This window comes from Neofelis nebulosa, chromosome 6, assembly GCF_028018385.1.
Source record: "Neofelis nebulosa isolate mNeoNeb1 chromosome 6, mNeoNeb1.pri, whole genome shotgun sequence".
Taxonomy (NCBI): Eukaryota; Metazoa; Chordata; class Mammalia; order Carnivora; family Felidae; genus Neofelis; species Neofelis nebulosa.
Window position 1 is genome coordinate 23,234,874 of NC_080787.1, and position 7,442 is coordinate 23,242,315.

General features: G+C 42.4%; 1 pseudogene; it reads right to left on the reverse strand.

Annotated features, from left to right (window-relative positions):
• Positions 1-3,795: 3,795 nt before the first annotated feature.
• LOC131513419 (protein PIMREG-like) lies at positions 3,796-7,214 on the reverse strand (annotated as a pseudogene).
• Positions 7,215-7,442: the final 228 nt, after the last annotated feature.

Sequence of the window (7,442 nt, forward strand, 5' to 3'; positions counted from 1 at the left end):
AAGCAAAAAGAAATATTTCGCAAAATGAATTGACATTAAAGTCATAAGCACATTTCCATGATAACCATAGGTTTCAATTTACTGGTCTGATGGCCCGGACTCTTTGCTAATAAGGATATCTCAGGTATAGGTAGTTTGGTTCACCATAGCCCAGTTTGCTATTCCATAATGATTAACAATAGCCCAGATCATGGCCAGGATGCAAATGAAAATGAGACCAGAGGCTTCTCTCCCGAGTAAGTTGGATAAGCAACGAGTATTCTACTGTTAAACCCAAGTGAAAGTCATTTTTTTTTTAACGTGTATTTTTGAAGGAGAGAGAGACAGAGCCTGAACAGGGGAGGGGCAGGGAGAGAGGGAGACACAGAATCCGAAGCAGGCTCCAAGCTCTGAGCCATCAGCACAGAGCCCGACGCGCGGTTCAAAGTCAAGGACTGTGAGACCATGACCTGGGCTGAAGTTGAACGCTTAACCGACTGAGCCACTCAGGTGCCCCGAAAGTCACTTCAATTCAATGCAACACACATCACTTAAGAGCTTACAGTAAGCCAAGCATTGCGATAAAAACAAAAGATTCAAACACAAATAAGCTCTGGTCTTTTCACTTGAGGGTTTATGCTCATTTGGGAGACATACAGATGAACAGATAATCATACTGTGTTGTAGATGGTTTGATGAAGACCCACACAGTCTGCTGTGTAGAAAAATGTAGAAGAAAAAAAAAAAGAAAAAGAAAAATGTAGAAGATGGGTACACAGCCTAGCTAGAAGTGTGTGGTAGAGAGATGCATGTGTGTGGAGGCAGCAGGTAAGGTACCAGGCAAAATATTCTAGGGAACTTAAAACTATTATTGAGTAACATCTTAGGCATGTACTTTTCTATTTACAGAAAATAAGATGACAGTGTTCATATACTAGTAATTGTCAAACATCCTTGTTCTCTTCCAGTACACTTTCCCAGTATTTGAATTTTCTATAGGAAATGCTTGTAAATTTACAGAATTTCATGAGTACCACAAGGGGCACCACCAAAAAATCAAGAGAAACTTCATAGTCTACGTTGGTAGCTACACAAATACATAATAGTGTAGTGCTCTTTGTTTATGGTGGAATGTCCGTGAAGTAAGCCCACACGTAGGGAAATATATTAGATTTTCCTGACCAAATAGCACAACAGCATGGAAAGGCTAACAACATATTTAAGCGAACATGTGCCAATGTATACCTAGAGTAGAAAATAAGTAAAACCAGAAGATATCAGCGTAATATACCAGTGCCTATCCTTGTGAAAAAGCAACTTCATTAAAGATAGTAATTTTTTATTTGTTACAATTAACTCATTTCATTACCGTTGTGTCTTTTTTTTTTCCTCAAGGAGGTCACTGTCCATTGGGAGAAGCACTGAATGAACACACATATACACAAAAGCACGAAGGGGGTGGTTGGAAAAGAATCTAAGAGCCATCTATTTCGTACCCTTCATATATCGAGAAGGGAACATTAGAGGGCACCTTTCTTGTCTAAAGAATAATCTGTGCCTTTAATTTCTCCACCTTAGGTTGTTGGCTTCTGTTACCTGGCTTGCTGGCCCCTGGGTCTGACCTTGCTTGATTATGCCTGGCTTGCATCAAGGAGTCTGCTGATGTTCTATTATGTTCTATTAACATCTTCAGTACTAGGGAAAAAACAAATCTACATAAGGTGATATCAGGTAATCACAGTATTACAGGACGTGGACAAGTACAGCATGGTGTTCAATTCCATCTTTCAACACTGCTTGTTGACTGTAGACAACAACCACAAATTACCACAGGCGGTCTTCAAAATATAGACTGTATAGAGGTGGGCGTATTGCTTGTACTACTTTTAAAGATACCTCTGTGTCTAAATATTAGGTTGTTCCTTTAAAAATTCTATTTGCTTTATGCAAGTAGCTGCTACAAGTTCCAACAATAGATTTTGCCTCTTAAATACATAGGTGTCTGTATAGTGTTTAAATCAGTTGTAGGGATTTAAAAACTGGTAATCCTCCGAATGGGACACTTGGCTCAAATTAACAGGAAGAGAATTTTTGCTGAAATAGATGAACACTTAGCCCTAAAATGGCCCTCAAATCTCATTGATATGATAAGCAAGTATAGAATACTAGTTTCCTTGATTAAGGGTTGACCATAGCAAAGCAATTTCGTTCTGCGAATTGGTTTGGCACTCATTTATATGACTGATTTTTTCTCACTTAAAAAAAAAAAAACAATAAATAAATGAGGTATATTTTAACTGGCCAAAGCACCTAGAAATCCCAACACTTGGAATCTAGGTATTTCCAAGCATTGAACATTTCCATCATCTCTGCTTTTGTGTGGACAGTGGTTGTCAAAATTAATTGCCTTCTCTTGAGTCACCAAGGACAAAGGAGTGCCCTCTTAGAAAATGGGAACAAAAGAAAATGGTAACCACTTGGGTGACCCGAGGTAGTGCATGTGATGAAATGGGTAAGGAGAGCAGTCAGCGAACAAGAGAAAAGGTGTTTGATTCCTGACCTGGATGACCCCGATGTCAGGAAACAATTAAAGGAGCTTCTTCTGCCAAAGTTTTCTTAACACCAATTATCCCAACATTTTTATTTCTCACAACTTTCCTGCCCCCACCTTTTAATACAACAAGGCTAAGTGACTTTTTTCATAAAAACTGAAAAGATGAACAATTTTAACATGGAGACAATGTTTAAAAAACTAGCTTTAAAAACTTATTTTTATGACTCCTTTTTACACTTGCACATGGTAAGTTTTGGGTTAAAAATAAAGGCTTATTGCAGGATTAATTAGGTCTGATATTTTTTTTTCTTTTTCGTTTACTTATTTTGACCACTTTCCTCACTAAAATGTAAGCTTGATAAAATTTCAGACAGAACAGCACCTTGTTCACAGGAAGAGTGCCAATAAATTTGTTAAATACATGTGAGTGAATAAAATGAATGAATAAATTGTTTAATTAATCCTGAATTTTGAAACATATCCTCATTTTTCATGGTAACGTATTTTGCATTTCTACCCACAGAATACAGAAGGCACTAATGCACTGATGTCAGATTTCCTTTCTAGAATACATTGTAAATGTTCTGCAACATTCTTAATGGTGTATTACAGTTAGGAAGATATTGAAAAGAGTTATGATCATAAACAAGCATTTTGGTTGTTAAATAGAGATAGAGATGTGATTTGCATCTTTTATGCTTCTCAAATGCAAATGCTCTTGCATTTATGAGGCATCCAGAGAAATTAATGCAAAATCTTCAAGAGCTTGATTATTTCTTAAAAGATTCAGGTAATTGAAGTATTAAACTAATCGTGCAAATAAAACTATTCAAAGTAGCAAGATTTGTTATTTATAGTAGAGGTAAACAAAGGCTACTGGTTAGGTTCATCTTCTTTATTCCCTAAATTCATCTCTTACCTCTTCCCGATTTTAGTGGGCAATTGCTTATAAGGCACAACTTTTCTCTTTTCTTGGGTATAGCTTGAGGCATCATGTCCAAAAATCATTCAGAATATCAGCTTGGATTTCAGAAAACACATCCGTGTATTGTCTGAAGAGCACTTTATAAGGGAAGATGGAAAATATAATGGCCCAAATGCACAGAAACTATGATTCCATGTGTGGTTCTAGAGCCAATTATAAATCAATGGCGGATAAAGTCCAAACATCATCATCACCCTTACTTCCCACTCTTCCACTTCTCCTTAATTGGGTACTAGGGTGAGAAGAATAAGCTGTTGACCCAATAGTTCACAATGTACTAATGAAGCAAACTCAGGAGGAAGCCTTGGGTGATCCCGTGGTGCTAAACGAGGGAACCATCTTGGAGACCATGAGGGCTAGGATAAAGGAGTAGCTTTTCCAGATGGTGGCTCAAGGAGAGGGAAAAAGTAGGACCTAAGACAGACAATTAGCAGTGGGCATGTGAGCTTTGCTAGGCCTGCCTATCAAAGAAAAATTCCCACTTCTACAACCATGAGGATACACACTTAAAAGGTGCTTCTGGGGGCGCCTGGGTGGCGCACTCGGTTAAGCGTCCGACTTCAGCCAGGTAACGATCTCACGGTCGGTGAGTTCGACCCCCGCGTCAGGCTCTGGGCTGATGGCTCGGAGCCTGGAGCCTGTTTCCGATTCTGTGTCTCCCTCTCTCTCTGCCCCTCCCCCGTTCATGCTCTGTCTCTCTCTGTCCCAAAAAAAAAAAAAAAAAAAAAAAAAAGTTGAAAAAAAGGTGCTTCTGCTGTTCATTGTCCCTAGATGTCACTTGCATGGAACTGACATGTGTGGAGGGTCCATACTCTGTACAACCCTATCTATTTACTCTCTGCTTGGAAATGGTCCTACCTGGGACATCTGATATGCAGGTTTCCAATTCCAAAAACTGACACTGAAACTTTTCTTGCAGATCCCTGCAAATTACCATGAAGGAAAGTAAGATTTCTTTGGACATAACTTTTAAACCCTATTCAGATGTTTGGCTTGGTGGTTCTTAACCAGATTCCACTTCACAATTTCTGCGTGGGGTTTATAAACATAGCCATCCCTGAAATTTCCGGCTTCGTGAGTTTGGGAATGGATCTAATGGATGGTCACACATGGTTGAGAAATACTGTTTTAGGATCACACAAAATACCACTAAACAAAAATCCATCTCACAGAAGTGATGACTAATATTTTAAGAGGAGACCTAGTGAAATAAATAGGATGATGGTGAACAGAAAGAGTTTCATTTACATAATGAATTTATAATGATATTGTTATCCACAATAACGATATCCCTACCATATATTGAGTACCCACTAAGTGTTAAAAACCAAGGGTAGTCCTAAGCACCTAATCTCACTTAAATGCTTTGGTGAGGGGCGTCTGGGTGGCTCAGGTCATGATCTCACAGTGCGTGAGTTTGAGCCTTGCATCAGGCTCTGTGCTGACAGCTCAGACCCTGGAGCCTCCTTCAGATTCTGTGTCTCCCTCTCTCTCTGCCCCTCCCCCACTCATGTTCTGTCTCTCTCTTTCTCTCTCTCTCTCTTTCTATTAAAAATAAATAAACATTAAAAAAAATTAAATGCTTCGGTGTTAGGAAGGAGTATTATCTCTGTGTCATATATATGCCAATGACTTGGCTAGGGGAAAAAAAATCTAGCAACTAATGAAAATAGACTCAAGGGCAAGTTTGATCCTCTTTTCTTACTCTTTTCTCTTTCCTTACATACCCTCCCAGTGTCTTTCTGCAGAGAGGAACAAAGTCAATACAGGACAGTGTCATACCAAGGACTTATACCCGACCCATGAACTTAAGCTCTAGTTAAGAGACAAGTGATACATTAATTATAGGTATACATACATTGGCCATGTTTTCTCAACCAAAAATTGTGTCATGTTTACTAAAAATAAGACAGAATTATTTTATTTTATTTTATTTTATTTTATTTTATTTTATTTTGTTTTATTATTTCATTTCATTTTACTTTATTTTATTTAATTTATTTCATTTTATTTTCTTATAGAAGGTGAGTTTTTATTATGAAAAAGCAGCATTACCTAAGGAAGTCACATGCTGGTTTCTTTTTAATAAAATGATAAAACAAATTTCTTAAATAATTTACCAAAGGCAGAAATCGCTACCGAACAGTGCTTCCCCTCCTTGCACATCCACAGTGCCTGGCCCTGAATGTAATCAGGTACCTGTGAGCTTAGAGTCTTAGGGCCTGGAAATATCTCCCATCCCTTCTTTGCAGGGCTCTGGTGGCAGAAGCAGGGACAGGAGCTGGGCTCTCTAGAGCCTGGGCACTGGCGACACAGGGAATGATTCCTCGAAGACCCCACTCCTGGGTGCAGAGCTCAGAGCTCCCCAGTATCTTCTCATGCCTTTGTTTCATGTAGCAAAGGAGGCAGCCAGAAAGCTAAAGTGTTGGATGAATTTTGAAGCCCAAGAGGGGAGGAGAGTGGACCATTGCCCCCATTTCCCTCCCCAAATTACTCTCAGGGTGCATCAGGCGGTCACCACAGGACCAGATGTGGCTGCAGCAGGAGAGGAGGGCCCCTGAGCAGTCTCCACCTGGGCCCTTGTTAGCAGTGATCAAGGGCATGGCCAACTCCCAGGGGCTTCCTCAGGAACTCGCTGGGATGCACTGATCCTGAGGTGATGACACGGTGGTCAAATGTGGCTTGCTTCCTGCAATATAGAGCTTCCTTCCTGGCCCTGACTGTGCTCAAAGCAAGGGACGTGGGGACACCACCACCCCAAAATGAGGAGGTGGGACATGGCTCCCCAGTATGCTCAATTAATGACAGAATCAGTGAAGTCAGAAGCTCCAGCTCCAGGCAGGAAAGACTTGAACACTTCCTACGCTGCTGGGCCCATGGGCTCTGTGGGTTTTTCCAGAAAAGGACTCCATTCTCGCACGTTCATACATGAGGAGGAGGAGGGGGGAGAAGGGCCCCCAAAAGATGCTTGGGAGGAGCGCATTACCTGAAGGCACAGTCCTCAGTCGCAAATGCCACTCTCTTTGGTCACAGTGGCCTTGGCTAGCTCTTGTGACAGTGTCCGGAGAGGCTGAATTCCAGCTGCCAGAGGCTCTAGGTCACTGTCAGATTCACTGAGGGAGAAGAGGGGCTCTGTGAGGAGGAGGGGCTCCGGAAAGCCTCCCTCCTGGACCATCACAGTGGGTAGTCATGTGGGCCCATCTGGGCAGAGAGGAGACACTCCCTCTCCCCTCCCACAGGTCCAGGGTTGAGGGGCAGGGACAGCTCCAGACAGCCAGGTGCAATTGCCACTCAGGCTGTGAGCTGGGGCGGGCGGCGGGGGGGCTCCTGCTCATCCATGTGCCTCTTCTCCTCCTCCTGACTTTCGCCTGGGTTTCCACCAGCCTCTTGGTGCCACTTTGGCAGGACTCCTGGATTCTCGGGGACATGGCACCCAAGGTGTTTTTGGCTGAGTGAACCACATAGCCTGGAGACCCTACTGCCCTGGCTCTGGGGTTTCCAGGCCTTTCCAGGAGGTCCTGCCGGCTGGTTGAGGCTGACTGCTCTCAAGGGGCAGCCTTCTCTGGAACTGTCTGCCCTGGAGGTCTCCAGGTGGCTGGTGGAAGGCTGTGGAACTACATTCTCTTCCAGCTGTTCCTGGTCTTGGAGTGATCTCTGGAGCACGGAGGCCCCCACTCCCGTGCATCTTGAAGCCATCTGCTTGGTTTAGAGTCTGTTCAGCCCACCAGACCCCAAGAGCCTCTCAGCCACTCAGCACAGCCGCTCAGGGCCCACCCTATGCAGGACAGAATATTTTTAATCAGATGACTGCGAACGTTTAGGGCACGCGGTCAGCAGAAATAACTATATGACAAATGGCACGTGGGAGGAAGAGACTCAAGATAGAAGGGGGACCAGTAGATAAAAAGAACATTCTAAGCCGAT